The 17,093-nt window shown below is 39.5% G+C and overlaps 1 long non-coding RNA gene across 3 annotated transcripts in view; it reads left to right on the forward strand.

The window, feature by feature from the left end:
* The window catches only part of LOC111098839, a 60,952-nt gene extending 43,859 nt beyond the window's left edge, over positions 1 to 17,093 (forward strand). For 2 of the 3 annotated variants that reach the window (XR_005369237.1, XR_005369239.1), the window contains exons 5-9: positions 6,483 to 6,571; positions 10,224 to 10,355; positions 12,530 to 12,703; positions 14,680 to 14,761; positions 16,858 to 17,093. This is a non-coding gene — a long non-coding RNA (uncharacterized LOC111098839). The remainder of the gene's footprint in view (positions 1 to 6,482; positions 6,572 to 10,223; positions 10,356 to 12,529; positions 12,704 to 14,679; positions 14,762 to 16,857) is intronic. The other variant, XR_005369238.1, reaches the window with a different exon arrangement.

Here is a 17,093-nt window from a genome sequence, read left to right on the forward strand (position 1 = left end):
CACTATAAGACTCCATGATTTTATTTTGATTCTATAAATTGTCCAACTGGGGCCTAGATATGGTGAAAGGAGGAAAAATGAACATTTATTGAGACTCCCATGCCCTTTTGAGTTGTGCACTGACACATTATCTCATCTGATGCTAACAAGCCCACGTAATAATTATATTTTATAGCCCAGGAATAAGGCTCAGAAAAACTGAGCAATCTGTCCAAAGACAAATAACCTTTGAGCTACAGAATCAGAGTTTAAACCCTTGTTTTCAGAAAGTGCTTTCTGTTTACCCTCTAACAGTTCTGAGGAGATGCTTAAGATGCTGCTGCAGGGATAAGGGGGCACCTAAGAAAGCATCATTCTGGGACATTCGCTTGGCTTTAATAACAACAGCCCTGATTCATGTCTCACCTATTAGAGCTCATTTGAATCACTGACCCTACTAATTAAAAAAAAAAAAAAAGGTTTACAAAACAATACATTCCACCATGTGTCCTTCCCTGTGTTTGTCAGGGAAGCCTGGGTGGGAATTCCAACCACTTCTAGAAAGTCAACAGACTGAAGCCAGTGTTTGGACAGGTAGAGAATTAGTGCCATGGAGCCAAACAAGCCAAGACTCAGTCTAGGAGTCTAGAAAGTCTAGACCAGTACAGGAAACCTGAGGGTGCGTGGGGGGCCAGTGAGTTCAGGAGAAGCAGGCAGACCATGACCAAGTACAGACCAAGACCATGTCACCCAACAGCGCCCAAGAGAATCATGAGTTACCCTTGCAGGCAAGTGTGGGACCTCTCAGCCTGCAACTACTTTGCTGTAAACTGAGGCATTGCCCCTTTAGCCACTGCTGTCCTCATTCTAAACTTCTTTGAACAAATCCATCCTCTCTCATGTTTTTTACCTATGCTTAAAATCTCCAAATATGTGTCTGAGGCCGACATCTACTTAGAACTTTAGACCTCTGTATCCAGTTCCTTGCTCTTGTAGGCAAATAAATGTCCCTTAGACACCTTGCACGAAATTTATCTAAGATGCCTCCTTGTCTTTGCCTGAAATCTCCCTCTTGCCTTAGGTACTTCCTGTCTCTCTAAGGCAGAATCAGGAGACATCCTAAGAGACCTCCCTCCCCCCAATACCCAACCAACTAAAGTCTACAAGTTTTGCCTTCTCAATTCTTCTTAGATCCATCTTCGCATTTTTATTACCCGTGCTTTGAGCCCTCGTTTGTCACCTGCACTGGCTTGAGTGTCCCTCACCCAGTCAGGGTCAGAATTCCACACTGTGCCTATAGGACCCATGTCCTATAGATGCCTTGTGTAGGTGCATCTCCCATTCTCTTCCAGATCAATGCCAACACTCACTTCTCTTTGCCGCCTTATCCAAAGACTTTCCCAAAACCCTCAAGTTGGCTTAGTGGTCTTTCGTTGTACCTTGCCAATCACTCTGGCACGATATACATAAAGTTAGATGGGAGGCTTTGAGTGATGTTCGTTTTGAGGACAGAAACTAGATTTTTCATCTCTGTATCTCAAGTGTCTAAGTAACGACTGGATTCTCAATAAAATGAGCTCTCCTGGGGGCTCCTATATTCCGTTTCATTCAGTAGACTTTCATGGGATACCTTATAGATATTATAAATACAGAGTGAGAAGACCCAGACCCTGTGATTATAAGCAAAACTTCGAAAGACTGAACTCTGTCCCCATCTGCTACCCGTGTTCTGTATTAAGTCAGTCTTGGTTGTGCCTGGGCTGTGAGGGGGGCACTCTGAGATCACTGCCAACAGCAACCACCCACCCTGCCAGGGTGGTGACTCATATTAGGACCCACCCACTCCAGTCCCTTGGCCCTAAAAAGAGTTCTCATGTTCTACTTTTAGTTTATATTCCATGAGCCAATAGTTTTGCTAGTTTATCTCCTTTCTCCATCTTTCTTTTCCTAACGTGCCCTTCTGGGGAAATAAAAAATGTATCAAAGATATGCTTGATCCTGTAGTAGCCCTCAAATCATCCGTGCCGTCCAATTCTTACCCACAACACTCAAAGGTAAGCGGTAGGAGGTGCTGGAACCACAAATAACACCCAATGCTCTTTCCTGGCATTCAAATCTCAAGGTTGGAACAAGGTCAGTGATGGGCTGGAAGGAAAAGCTCACCATTGAGGAGAAATCTACATCTGCTCTGCTTCATGTCTCAAATGGTTTTTCTCTAGTTCAGAAAGTATTTTATGTCAAGAAGTCCATGTAGCCATATAACCGTTACCTGTAATAACTGGGATTATGAATGCATGGTTTACACAGTGATTTTAAAGTAAATTCGTTGAAAATAATTTTTCTTCTCTTGTATGAAAAGTGCTCCAAATGAACTGTACTTAACCAAAAGAGGCTTCAATAGTAAAGACTGTCTTAACCATGGAGTGAAAGGCGACACTCAGCAAGACTGTTGGTTCCCAGGCTGGTTAGAATCCACAAAGTCTGGGGCACTTCCTTTAAACAATTTCCCCCTGAGCCCCGACTCTGGGAAAGTGGCACATCTAGGATGCAATCCGGGAATTGGTATGTGTTTAATCAACACTTGGTTGGTGTTAAAGCAGCTAGTGTTTGGAGATACCCCCTAACATGTTTGCAAAATTAAAGTAGATGTTGGTCAATGTGAAATAGGAAGAGAGTAACTTTGTATTTTAGAATTGTTTTGTGGAATCTCGGCTCATGCACCGAAGAATCCAAGAATTATTGTTTTGCAGAACGACTTCATTTCTAGCTCCTAGCCCCCATTCTGCTTAAATCTTGAAGATATTACCTCAGCCCTTCCTGGAACCAATCCAGCGTGGGAGAACAGTCCTAGGTTCTTACACAGGAGCAAGGCGGCCAGGAAGGGGTCCATTTGGCCCTTGTCATCAGCACAGGGCTTTTGGCTCGGCCACATGGCTCTGCACATCCCAGAGCCCTTTGCTGGTTCTTTTGAGGTATAATGGAGGCAGGAAGACTTTCTTGGCTGCATGTGGCCACCTCTGCCTAGACTATTACCATACAGCTCTTTCTTCCTGGAGTCCTATCACCCTGACCCATCCCCTCCCACAGTACAGCTTTCAAAAAAGCAGGACTGAACTGCCTGCCCCTTCTGTCTTCAGGGGATGACCTACAAGCCTCTTTCTTCTCCACTTTCAGTAGTAACATTTTTCTAGATTAGAAAAGTCTTTCACACGTCATGTTTCTTAAAATCCTAACCCCACACCCCCTTACAAACACATCCCAGTCTAGGGCTTCTGGAAACCCAAGCTAGCAACAGTGGTACATTCACCCCATACCTCTCCTACGAGGCAACAAGGTAGGCACTTGGTGAATGGTAGGAAGGAAAAAGAAAATACAGGAGGACAGTACACGTCTTAAAATATTATCAAAACCACAGTTAAAGATGTATAAATTCAGTGTAGAATTAGAATTTCACTCAAATATTCTATAATTTCCTGGTGGCATCTGATATTCATGGACGTTTTAGGAAAGACGTCATTCCCAATCTGATGAAGTACATTTCACCAAACTTTATAGTGTGGGATCATTTGCTTGAAAGGATCAAAAACTCCTAGGTCAAGTAAGAAGGAAGTTATTTGAAGGTATTATCAGAGACAAGAAAGGACCAAAAACAATTTTTTTAAAGGGTGGAAGCTTGGGCACAGGAAGGCTGGAACTGAACTCAAAAATTAAGATCCCTCTTTTCTCTTCTAATATATACGGTCCCTCATGATCGATTTTCCCTGCATGTAGCCCTACTATTCTGCTTTCTCTAAAGACTGGCTTATTCTGTTTCTATGTGGATTCTGTAACTTGAAAATGGCTTTAATGTTCCACTGTATTGGCCTCATCTTTGGCTTGTCATGATTAAAGCCTTACCTTTGTTCATTTGATTAAGCTCCCCTGTGTTCCCAGAATGAATGATCACAAGGGAGAATCAGAATATTTCAATTTGTTCCCAGTGTCCATTCGGGTCCAATCAACTAGACCCCAAGAATCTGCATCTACTCCTTCTGGATGCTGTGAGTAGAATAGATTCTCCATAAAAAAGTGGCTTGGTCAGGAGGCTATGTTGATATGACCACTAAAATCGAAATCTCCATCATTCCTGAAATCTGAAAAAAAAAATTTATCTGGCACTTTCAAGCCTTCTGTATGCTATAAGGTTCCACTTTGCCCACAAAATGGCATGATTAAAAAAAAATAAAAAAAGAAAAAGAAAAAGAAAAAAAAAAACAAATGGCATGATTATATCTTTTAAAATTACGTTGGTAATATCACAATTAATGATAATTAATTCTGAGATGGTCTAGCATCTCTAATTTTATGCAAATCCTAGCTATATATCCTTGACTTTTGAAACCAACAAGCCTACCCAACAAAAAATAAAAATAAAAATAGAGTTAAACACTGTCAACCCTAGATATCTTTTACTCATAAAGCACTTTTTATCAGTCAAACCAAAGTCTCTCCAGTGTTGAGAGCAAGAGGCGATCTTAGTTAATGTCTAGGATTGCCAAATAAATTTTGTCTTAATTTTTATATCCCATCGATGACAATCCAGCCATCCATAAATTATTTTTCGTTACAAATGTTCTAAAAGCTGAGGTTAACTTAAACGGATTTTAAAAGCCCTCTGCCACTAGGTGGCACCAAATAGTCATAATTCATAGATTGTATCATTAAACCCATCCACAGGCCATCTAAGGCCTATCATTCTTTCTTTCTTTGCCTATAACTTACAAATATCAAAAACAAATTATTTGCTCCCTTTCTAGAATTAAGCACGGAAGACTACGATATTTTTTCTAAATAAATAAAACTTCCTACTATTCCTTTTTAGCAAGTCCAAATGTATTCACGTAGCCTGTTTAATAAACTCATGGTAACATTATTTGTTGGATTTCAAAATATGTTACTCGGTTTTTTCCACTAAATGATGGCGGTGTTAGAAATACTCATTTTTTTAAAAAAAATTATTTAGGAATATTTAAGACAGCCCTTTCTAGAGAGTTGTGTGTGCGTGTATGTAGGATCTGGTTCTACGGAGAGTCAGTCCCTGTCATTACAGAGTGTGCCTTTATTTCAGTAGTGCTGTTCTGGGTCCAAGGATGCTTCTGGAGTATGACACAGGTGCTGGGGCAGGAGGCGCTTCTCCCCACCCACGCCTGTGAACTCCCTCTGTAATACAGGGCTCACCACACTGCTGTAGGTTTTGTCACCTCAAGGTTTGACTACTGCCATGTCCTCTACCTTGGCTGACAGAGGAAAAGCGCTGGAATGTTCAGCTAGTACAGAATATGACAGCTTGTCTGTTTAGCAATGCCAGCCACACAGAGCACATTATACGGATGCTCTGTGCATAGCTCTGGCTTCCAACAGGCATCCTAGGGGTTCATTTTCATTTATAAAGCTCCCCGAGGCCCAGGATTTGGAAGTAAGTCATACGACGACGGCCTCATTCCCTATCCTGGCAGCTTAAGGAATGTACCAGGTTGTCCTAGGCGGGATGATGAACTCCAAGTTCGAGGTCCCAGGCTCTTCCATTCAATCTCATTTTCCGGCTTGAAAAGAAGTGTATTACAGGGGAGATTTACAGGTGTGGGTGGGGAGAAGCCTCTCTTGCCAGAGCACCTATGTCATTCTTCACGACCCCGAATTTCCTTGAAAATGTGGGTCCTTAATTCAGACCTGACAAATAGTGTTTATTTGTGTAGGAAGGTAGACAGGGACTAGCAGAACACAGGGTCGTTTCAGTTTTGTCGACTGAGGGAAGTGATAGTCTAGCAATAGGTGTCTGTTACAAAAATCGCATGAAAAATGAAAATTAGGGATCCCTGGGTGGCTCAGCAGTTGAGCACCTGCCTTCGGCCCAGGGTGTGATCCTGGAGACCCGGGATCGAGTCCCACATCGGGCTCCCTGCATGGAGCCTGCTTCTCTCTCTGCCTATGTCTGCCTCTCTCTCTGTGTGTGTCTCATGAATAAACAAATAAAATATTTTAAATTAGGGATCCCTGGGTGGCGCAGCGGTTTGGCGCCTGCCTTTGGCCCAGGGCGCGATCCTGGAGACCTGGGATCGAGTCCCACGTCGGGCTCCCTGCATGGAGCCTGCTTCTCCCTCTGCCTATGTCTCTTCCTCTCTCTCTCTCTGTGTGACTGTCATGAATAAATAAATAAAATCTTAAAAAAAAAAAAAAATAAAAATAAAATATTTTAAATTAAAAAAAAAAGAAAAATGAAAGTGACATCATAGCACAAAACCACAGTTTTTATGTACCACAGTCCCTTGTGATTATCATTCAGCAAACGTTTATTGAATGTTGAGTGTGATCAAGATACTATATCAGAGACTGCAAGACACTGCAGCAGTTATATAAATAGTTATTAAGTGGATAATCGTAACAAATATAAAACAATACTATTGAATGGCAAGGTTTTTAATGGAATCATCAGTATTGTTCCAAATAAGTTTTTGCTTTTGTAGAATCTAAAAGAAAGACAAAACTATCTCAAGGTAATAAACTTGCCTGTACTTCAAGCAACTAAAAAATACGAGAACTAAATTCAATACGGGTAAGTGAAAATACATTATCTTGAATACTTTCAATACATAATACCTACATATTGTGTGTGTATGTAATTTTCTCCATCAGAAACTACTGATTAGAAGAAAACAAGGGCTTAGCAGGTGTTCTATTTGTGCCTCTTCCAGAGGCATGCATTTCCAATTTCTTCAACATCCTGAAAAAAGAAAATCAGGTCAATTTGGGTATATTCCCCGGATCAGAATCTAGCATATCTGAGAAAGACTCGTGCTTTCCTACTTCCAAACTTAGTTAATTAATTAGTTAATTAAAAGGCTCTACATTTACCAATAAAAAAAATAAGTTTCAAAATAATGGCCAAAAAAACAAAATAATGGCCAGGGAAACCACAGTAAGAAAAATGACATGTGAATGCAGACACATTTCCTTTAATTCTAACTGAATGATGTTTTCTTTAATCAGGAGTGGCGATAGTAAACAGGTATTTTTAACTGCCAGTGAGAATGACTTTTACAATATTAGAACGTTAAGACAGAAATAAATTTTTGTGTAAACAAAAGCAATGTTTATTTTAATAAATTTTGGTTGTTAAGTCTTTTAAGTTACCGTACAGCCAAAGAGCTCTAGATCTTCTCTGGAGTCCCTTCTGTTTCACTTGCTTTGCCGATCTCTTTTTCCAGTATCTGTCATCACTTGTGGTTTTCTTTCCTGAATCAAAAATAGGTTCATATTTGGTTTTCTGATTATGTTCAGCCAAAATGGTCTTTCAGCAGTTGCTTTTCCAGGAGTGATGGAAATGTTGTACCCACAAAATACATCCTTGAGTTCTTCCACCTAATGTTTGTTAGGATACCCAGGTGATGGACCCTTAGGCTTCAGTTTGGGTGTCATCTGTTTCCCTCATAAAGCTGACAAGAAAACCAATAGTGAGTATTGGTTTCAATGGCCAGTGACCTCTCTCTAGAGCTGCATTATTAGAGGTAATAGGTTGCATGTCTATAAAAATGCATGGAAGCAACTGATGAAATTTCTTCTGCTGCAAAGTCAGTAGTCTCCAAAACAGGCTATACACTTCACTCCTAGATTTTGCCTGTAATGTAGAGAACTACCTAATACTAAGACAGCTGCTATAAGGAAAAGGGGGAATTCCACAAACAGATCATCTTGAATATATAATTTTCACATAGCCATAGAGCTGGCACCATTGTTGACCTGCTACAAAATAACATGAATTTTTTTAAGTTTTTTTTTAATTTTTATTTATTTATGATAGTCACACAGAGAGAGAGAGAGAGAAAGAGAGAGAGGCAGAGACACAGGCAGAGGGAGAAGCAGGCTCCATGCACCGGGAGCCCGACGTGGGATTTGATCCCAGGTCTCCAGGATCGCGCCCTGGGCCAAAGGCAGGCGCTAAACTGCTGCGCCACCCAGGGATCCCAAAATAACATGAATTTTGATTAAAAATATATCATTAAAAATGTGTCTAGACATGGCTAGAGCAAATCCTCTTAATTTGGTTTCACAATTTTAATTTCCAAGAATAAGAAGAATAATGGCTAATACTTTCAGAAAATTTACTCAGTGTACCAGAAACTACACTAAGCATCTTACTTACCTCCATTACCTATTACTATTTGTAAGATGCTATAGTAGGGATTTGTTATATACACAAGTCTTGGGCAAAGTCACACAGCTAACTCTTAGATTTGAGCCCAGACAGAGAAGGGAGCCTGTATTTTAAATCATTTCAATATAGGGGCACCTGGGTCATGGAGTCGGTTAAGCATCCAAGTCGGTTTCCGTTTGGGTTGTGATCTCAGACTGAGATCGAGTCAGAGTCCACTTAGGTTTCCCTCTGCCCTCCCCCAGTGCTCTCTCTCCCTCTCTCTCAAATTAATACACAAACAAACCTTTAAAAATAATCATTCCAATATAGAGCTCTGTATTTAATAGCATAGCTTTCATGTCAGTAATTATTATTTTTAACCAACAGGTAATGCTTTGTTTTTCATCACTATAAAAACTCCATTTTACTGGCTTCATTTCGTTTTATCTTATCTATTCCTTTTATTTATGTAACAATTCATGAATATATCCCCACTGAAAAATATTTAAGCAAGAGATATAAAAGATCAAAGTCACCTCTCACTTCCCCATTCTGAGTTCCCATCTGAAGGACAACATATGTTAAGATTTTGTTGTATGCCCTTCCAGTCCCGTTGCTAAGAACTAACACACATACACATAGAAATATTTTTTGACAACTCAATTGTACTATGCCCACTCTTCTATTTTAACCCCTTTATATATTGAACATACATTGAAGTGCACACACAGAAATATCATTTTCATGTATTCATAACTATACTATACCCATTCTTCCAATATTGTTTTTTAATAATTATATTACACTTTGCTCATAAATCTTCCACATTTTTTTTCAGCTGTTGTCCGACATTTCATAATGTAGATGCAACACATTTACTGAATTCCTTAACTACTCAACAAATGTCACTTTTCTTTTGCTATTGTAAATCTGAAAGTGACCTTCTAGTACTATGACTGCTATACATACAATCGCGTCTTTCTCTGAAATAAATTCCTAGAATCTTAGTCTAAGAGTGTATACTATACACACATACATATGCGTGCTACATATGGTGTAATACGTATATACATACATCATTCTGTGTATATGTGTAGACATAGTATATGTACATGTACATACTATATATGCATATAAACTTGTTTTCTAAATGTTGACACCTACCACTCAGCTTCTGAAAACTTTTATTCTTTGCACTTTCAGCAACAATGTGATGACACTGCATAGTTTTCTCTGTGCTCTCAAACTCTAAAATTTACCAATTTTAGGTGTTTTTTCCTGCCAATCTGATGCATAATTATAGTTCATTGTTGTTGTAGTTTCCATATTTTGAACACTGGGGAGAATACAGTGATTTATTTTACATTTGATATATTTTGCCAGTGTTTAAGTATTAAGAGGTTAAGGTAAAAATATGGATTTATAGCCTCTCTTTAAAAGTCAGAAGACCGGGCAACATCAAGCCTATATTCCTTGGCACAGTACCCTGACACCAAGCAGTGCCTATGCCACCTACATGGAGTGTGCCCTCCCCATTTGCCCTGGGATGGGCTGAGTTTCTCAACTCCATTTCCTCCAAAAACCTTTAGACAATTTGACTTGGCTACCCCTGGACTAAACTAGTCCTTAGCCTATAAAACTTTGATGTAATTTTTTAAATTAAAAGTTCACCTTTTATTTCCTTTCCCCATTAACCCATTTCATTCGCAAACATGGAAATCATGGTCAGATGATTCCTGCCAAGAATATATTTTCTTTAATCAATACTTTAGAGCCACTTCTTTGGGTTTTTTTTTTTTATTCTACACATTGTTTTAATGTACGACTAATATTTGATCGGGAAGTTTTATTTCTATGTGTAACAGAAGAATAGATTTTCACTGAAGTCATTTTTAAGTCATTTTGCAATTTTTAAGCCTGATTTTAAAATAACAAATACCAAAAATATTTTAACTGATATTTTAAATTCTCATAGACTGTTATATACTCAATCATCCCCTTAATACCTTGAACAGTGACCTCATTAAATTAGAAAGTACTTTTCTACATGTTTTTGTTCTGTTTTGTTTTTCAGTCTCCATTTCACAAAAACAACACGTGGCCATAGCTATACTTTCCTCTGGCATTCGAGGATGTGGGAAATTTCTCTTGTGTTTGTTGATCAGAGCTGGCAGTTGGAGAAGAATTCTCTCAATGGTGGATAAGGGTAAGGAAGGCAGACTAGAGCCCTGCCATCATGAGACTTACATTCAAATAGGAGAGAGAAATAATAAGCACACATGTATTTGTTGAATTAATTAATTAGCTAACTAATGAAGAAAATATTTCCTTTTTAAAAAAAAAGAATTTATTTATGTATTCTTGGGAGACAGAGAGAGAGAGAGAGACAGAGACAGAGACACAGGCAGAGGGAGGAGCAGGCTCCATGCAGGGAGCCCGATATGGAACTCGATCCCAGGACTCCAGGATCATCACGCCCTGGGCTGAAGGCAGGTGCTAAACTGCTGAGCCACTCAGGCTGCCTGAAAATATTTCTGATAATGATAAGGTGCTACAAAGCTCAGCAAAGGGACTGAGAAGATAAGATGATGTCGTGAACAGAAAACAAGTTAATAATTCAAAAATTATTCTACTTAACTCATCTTTTAACAGAATCATCCCAAATTATAGGCATCATAATTCTATAAAGATGTTTATAAAATAGAATGCACTTACACAAAAGAAATAAGATAGTGAAGGGTTGGAGGAAGATGCCATATAAAGAATAGCAAAGGACTTTCTGGACTGCACCACAAGATCCAAGGAGAAGCATGACACGTAGGTTTAGATATTTGGAAAGTTGTCACAAAATAAAAGGAACAGAACAAATCCATGTTTCACATAGGAAGAACTAGACAAGGAATAATAAGAGAAAAGATAAAATTAATATGTATTGAATTTTCACTATTTACCCAGAACTGTATGCTGTTTTACAAATACTTAATATTGTTATGATTCTTTCTATATTTTTTCTTTTATTCCTTTTTATCAGAGCATTGAGTTCCAAGAAGTTACACACACACACACACACACACACACACACTCAGATTCATACAGATAGTGAATGGTGATGCTGGAATTTGGCCTTGGACCTTCTCCGAAGTTAATGTTCTTTCCTCTGACACCCTAATCCTTCTTGGTTTTGGCTTAATATAAAACAGAACTGTTTAACATCTGAAAATGCTCCACCTGGTGAAGTAGGAGACTTCCCATTGCTGAACCATTACTGAAGAGGTACTTGGGCGAGATCACTGCACCGTGTGGAAAGTCGCCCCCAAGGGCTCCTACAATCCTCGGAGACTGCAGTTTTCACTAGCTGAGTTAGGAGGGCATAGTCTCCAGCACCCTATCCAATTGGTAGGAACTGCACACATCAGCACAGTTTACTTCACAGGATTAGAAAATCATCACCTATTAGAGATCTGGTCCCTGTAGGATTTGGAAGCCTGTTCCATAAGTGGGAAACCCTGAAACAGAATGAGACTACTGTATTAGACACCAAAGGGAAGTGGGCTAGCCCCAAAGAAAAACTGCACCTACTTCACAGTTTTGACTAGGACCAGATTGCAAAACACCTTCCCAATTCTGGTATGGTTTTCATTTTCCAATGTTGTAATTACCTAGTGACATCAGGTCTAAATATTGGAGACCCAGCAAGAATGAAAAAAAATATTTTGTAATATCAAGGGTTTTTGTTTTGACTTTTTTGGTAAACCTGTCCTCAAATAGGACATACCCAGGATATTTCACATTTCACATTGTTTTTATCTATCAGTAATGATGGGTTTTTCCACCTTAGGTAAAATTATCAAAAAGTCGTAATATCTTCAGTTTAGTAACTAGTTCTTTGGAGTAGACAAAACTTAACACATACCCTTTAAATCTTAGTTTTCAATCTGTTGTGAGTTTTTACTTCAAACTAAAAATAATTTTTAAAATAATTTTAAAAATCTAACCATAGACTTGAACACTAAATGTTCAGTGGTTAAGAATTTCATAGTTTGATTTTGTGCTATATTGATACATATGTATCTTTTTATTGGTTTTAAATGTATGGACCATTAATATCCTCCAGTGACTATTTGCAATATGTTGCTGAATTGGTTCAAACGAGAGACTAATCCGGGACTCCTGTGTGGCTCAGTCAGCTAGGCATCGGATTCTTGATCTCAGCTCATGTCTTGGGCTCAGGTCTTGAGCTCAGGGTCATGAGTCCTGGAGTCTCCTGAAAAAAGGGGGGTGGAGAGAGACTTATCAGCTTTTGCTACACCTTTCATGATTTTATTCAATTTTTTATTTAATTAAATTTTGATTTTATTTACTTAAGTTCTGTTTTGTAAGGTTAAATAATCCTGGTTGCCGGAGTTTCTGATTATTGCACACGGAAGTTCTGCTTTACCTTCAACCACAGTTTTGCCTTCACTGGCCGTCTTAATTACATATTCAAAGTAAGATGAGCAACACTGAGGTTGGGCCTCACTTAGCTAATGAGATTGGACTGAATCATGGCCCAGGGTAAGTTGGTTTGCTAATTTCTTAGAATTAGTAGTGCTAGTCTAAAAACTTTAAGAGTGATGTAAAAGAGGGAAAATTAAGGTAGTTTGCCTTTAGTTCCACTTGAGTTTGGGAACCTGGCATTAAAGAGGCCAACCAGAATCCAAATGAATATTAATTTAACAATTAATGAGCAGAAGAGAGAATGGGGGGAAATCTTCAGAAAGACTATCAATGCATTTTTGTACTTCCTACCATTCTCCAAACTTTAATTTGTGAGGACATGTTTCATCACACTTTCAAATTAGCCTAGATTCTATAAATTTTTCTTTTTCATTAATTTTGCCTGCAAGGTATACAGCTGCCAAATATTTCATGTAACAATTTTATATCGTCAATTCACGTATAATAAAAGAAAAATAGTATTCTAATCCCAGCACAAGCACACACATACACACACACACATATATCTAGTGATTTAGCAAAAACGTTTTTGCAAAGACTATTAGCAATGTATCATGTTGAAATTATTAAAGTATAATAAAATAATGTCCTATTATTAATATTTATACTAATAATAAGAGACCAACACTTCATGTATGAAAAATAAAGTCATATTGCCATCCTCAAATATGCATGTGATTTTACCAATAGAAGCAGTATAAATATAAGTAGCATAATGCAAGAAACATTACCATTCATTAAATCAACAAATATTTATTTCTTCTTAAATGCTCTGTTAGTTCATGGGAGCATCTTGATGAATAAAACTGTTCCTGCAATTGAAAATCTTGCCTTCCAGCAGGGAAAGAGACATATATAGATGATTTCTAAAACCATGTGCTATAATGGTTCTCAGAGAGTGGTCTACAGCCCAGCATCATCAGCATCCCCTGGGAACTTAGACTTGCAGATTCTGTTTGCATGGCAGACCTACTAAATCAGAATCTGTGCACATGATTTTGATGAAGTTTGAGAACCACCTTGCTACACTTTTATGTAATCCATAGAGAGTAAAATTTATCATCACAGGTGCATTATAAGTGTTGCTTAGGGGACCTTTAAGAGTGTGACACAGGACACATCAAGTCTCCCAAAAAACTGCTGATCTATTTTCAGCTCCTTCCTCTGGTGGGATGAGACTCTTTCTGACACTGGGAATGTAAGGGATGCATTTAGGTAGGCCGTGGAGGTGCCCAACAGAAGAATGCCTTCTGAGATAGGCAGGTGATGGGAACCAGGAAGCAGATATTCCAGTGTGCTCCCTTGAGGTACTTACCTGGGTTTATAAAATGATGGACTTTGGGGACGTTCAGCAATGCATAGATGGACTGAATCTAGATACCTGCTGAGGCACAAAATGCCAATAAGAATTGTTCTGTCTCACAGCAAGACAGAGACCACAAATGATGATGGTACAGATGCTCCAGGGAGAGCCCAGCACTTAAGCGTCCAGTCAGACTAATGCCAATAGTCCCTGGAGGCTACAAATGGACCCTGACAGGAACAGACACCTATTCTGAACTGGGCTACCTGGTGGTAGATGCAAATCATCAGATTAATATATAGAGGGACTGGAACAGAAAATACTGCACCATTTTGGACTGAGTCACATTTCTTCAGACCAAGCAGCACACTTTACAGCCCATAAATGTCCAACGACAGGCTTAAAAAAATGTCATCCTTCAAGTAATGGTTTGATAGAGGATTAGAAAGGATAACTGAAATATTTGTTATTTGCTTGACCTCTTTAATGGCAGGTTCCCAAACCGAAGTGGAACTAAAGACATGAAGGGCAGGCTTACACACATTCCCAAGTGTGTGCTCACACTCACTATGAGGGAGGGCTGGAAGAGGATCCCCGGGAGATAGATTCCACAGCTGTTCCAAAGGATCTGAGGAAGGGGAGGTGGGGGAGGATACTAGTGTGACCGTACAATCCTTCCCCTGGGGGGAGGGTATTGGGATGACTATACTTTTCTCATTTCCCCCCACAGCACCTCAACTTTCCCTTTTCCAACGAGATGCAGTAGTAACAGGGCTGTCACTGTGGGTGCTGGGACGAAGGATGATCCCTAAGTAAGAAACTGGAACTCTACCTTTTAAAGCTTCTGTCAGAATTCCTAAGGCCTGATGAGGTATATTGTGCCTTTATCCCACCTGGCAAACCTGGGTTGACAGTCAAGGCGGCTACATCATCCAGTGGTCACCATAGTCCACTAGTTCTGTGCTCACTCTATGTGAACAGAAGCGGGCTGAGCAAGAGGTACTTGCCAGGCTAGTATTGCTACTGCAATCTGGACTGGCACAGTGGCTGCACCTAACATCCCTTCCAAAGGCGAAAACACTTAGTTATAGGGACTTCTGGGTAGCTCAGTGGTTGAGGGTCTGCCTTCAGCTCAGGGCGTGATCCCAGGGGCCTGGGATCGAGTCCCGCATCAGGCTCCCCTCAGGGAGCCTGCTTCTCCCTCTGCCTGTGTCTCTGCCCCTCTCTGCGTCTCTCATAATAAATAAATAAATAAATAAAGTCTTTAAAAAATAACCCACTTAGATATACATGTACAGAAGGAAGAATATAAGGGTAGAAGAATGAACAAATGGATTATTCAGTGAGGAAAATCCTATATTGCATTGCCTCATCAAAAGGCTCATAGCAAGAGTTGATATCATCTCTTAATTTAATTATGCCAAGTATCTGAAAGGCTGAAGCCACTTCTGCTTTGGGAATCTTAGAAGGTTGAATGGAAGCCTGCAAACCCGAGCAGCACCTCTCCGGGAGACATTTGGGTCATACAGTACAATGAGGGACTGGACTAATTGCTAATGACTAAGTAGTAATCTAGTAATGTGCTAATACCTCTTGACACCTTTTTTCAGTGTATAACTGTGACACTGGCATTGTTGGTAGGATTATAATACTTAGATTGACTGTCAAGTGTATTGGAAGACCAGCTAAAGCCTCCTTGAGATGTAATACTGGTGGGAAATGATTCGCCTGAGAGAGAACTGCATTTAGCTAACCAACAGTTACTTAACTACCCTAAACGGTTCCTCACAAATTTATCAAAACATACAAATAGTGATAGATCAAAGGACAAAAATATGAAGATTTATGTAATAGCTTTAGAGGATGGATTCATTTTTTTATTATTATTTATTCATGAGAGAGAGAGAGAGAGAGAGAGAGAGAGGCAGAGACACAGGCAGAGGGAGAAGCAGGCTCCATGCAGGGAGCCTGACATGGGATTCGATCCCGGGTCTCCAGGATCACGCCCTGGGCTGAAGGCGGCGCTAAACTGCTGAGCCACCCGGGCTGCCCAGATTCATTTTTTTCTTAAAATCTATCCCTACCCCCACACTGTCTCCTCCAAATGTTAGGCATATTTATGATGATAATATTGCTGTGTCTGCCATAAACGCTATATCAAATGTGGACCTTCAGACAAACGTAATTGTTTTGTTGTAAGAGAGCCTTGGCCAAAGGCTGGTTGTGGCCCGTGGGGTAAAGAATTTGGTATTGCCCGAAGGTCTGGCCTTTGCTTTCAGTGTCTAGGAAGTAATCAATGTCATAACTGACAGAAGTGTCCTTGTTTGGCATGGGGCGTGGCCACACTAGATTTTAGCATATGGCCTGAGCTTGTATAGAACTTACCAAAAAAACAAAAACAAAAAACAACAACAACAAAAAACCCACCTGCATAAAAATGCTGTTGCCCTAGAGTCAACAAGACAGCAGTCCCTCTCACAGTAGTTTGAGCATACTTCATGCCAACAAGGCAAAGAATAAAGGGAACTGGAAGTCCAGAGGATACGCAACTTGAGGGACTTCACTGGGAGCTTCCCAGGGTTATAATGACATTTGTGTGTGTGCGTGTGTGTATGTGTGTGTTCAAATGGATACATCCTACGTGGAGTCCTTGGGTCTGGTTTAAATGAGTAGCTACAATATATAACCAGCAAGGGCAATTCTTGGCAAGATTTGGGAGAGTTCCTTTACCTTCTTTGATTAAGTTAATTGGGGTAATGTCTACTCTGCCTGGCAACCTCAGCAATGTTGTTTTGAGGCTCAAGTAACACGTATCAAAGCACTCTATCAACTGGAAAGTTCATGTAAAAGTAAGATCTTCATATTCTGTACCTTTGACAGTGCATCTCTCATTTGCTTTTCCCGATAGGAGAGCTCTCTGGATCCCTAAAACAGCCACATCTACACGCATTTGAAGAAGCTTGCATTCTTTGATCTCATTTGTTTACACTTCTCAGTGGGATTTGATTTGAAGGAAAAAGTTCTGCTGCTTCAAATTTTTTAAATGTTCTTCAAAACATTCTGGGCCAAAATGTGGCATATCATTAATACTTACGTAACTTTTTTTTTTTAACCTGAATCTTCTTTCAGTACATATGACTCTTC

Source organism: Canis lupus, chromosome 14, assembly GCF_011100685.1.
Source record: "Canis lupus familiaris isolate Mischka breed German Shepherd chromosome 14, alternate assembly UU_Cfam_GSD_1.0, whole genome shotgun sequence".
In the NCBI taxonomy this organism is placed as follows: Eukaryota; Metazoa; Chordata; class Mammalia; order Carnivora; family Canidae; genus Canis; species Canis lupus.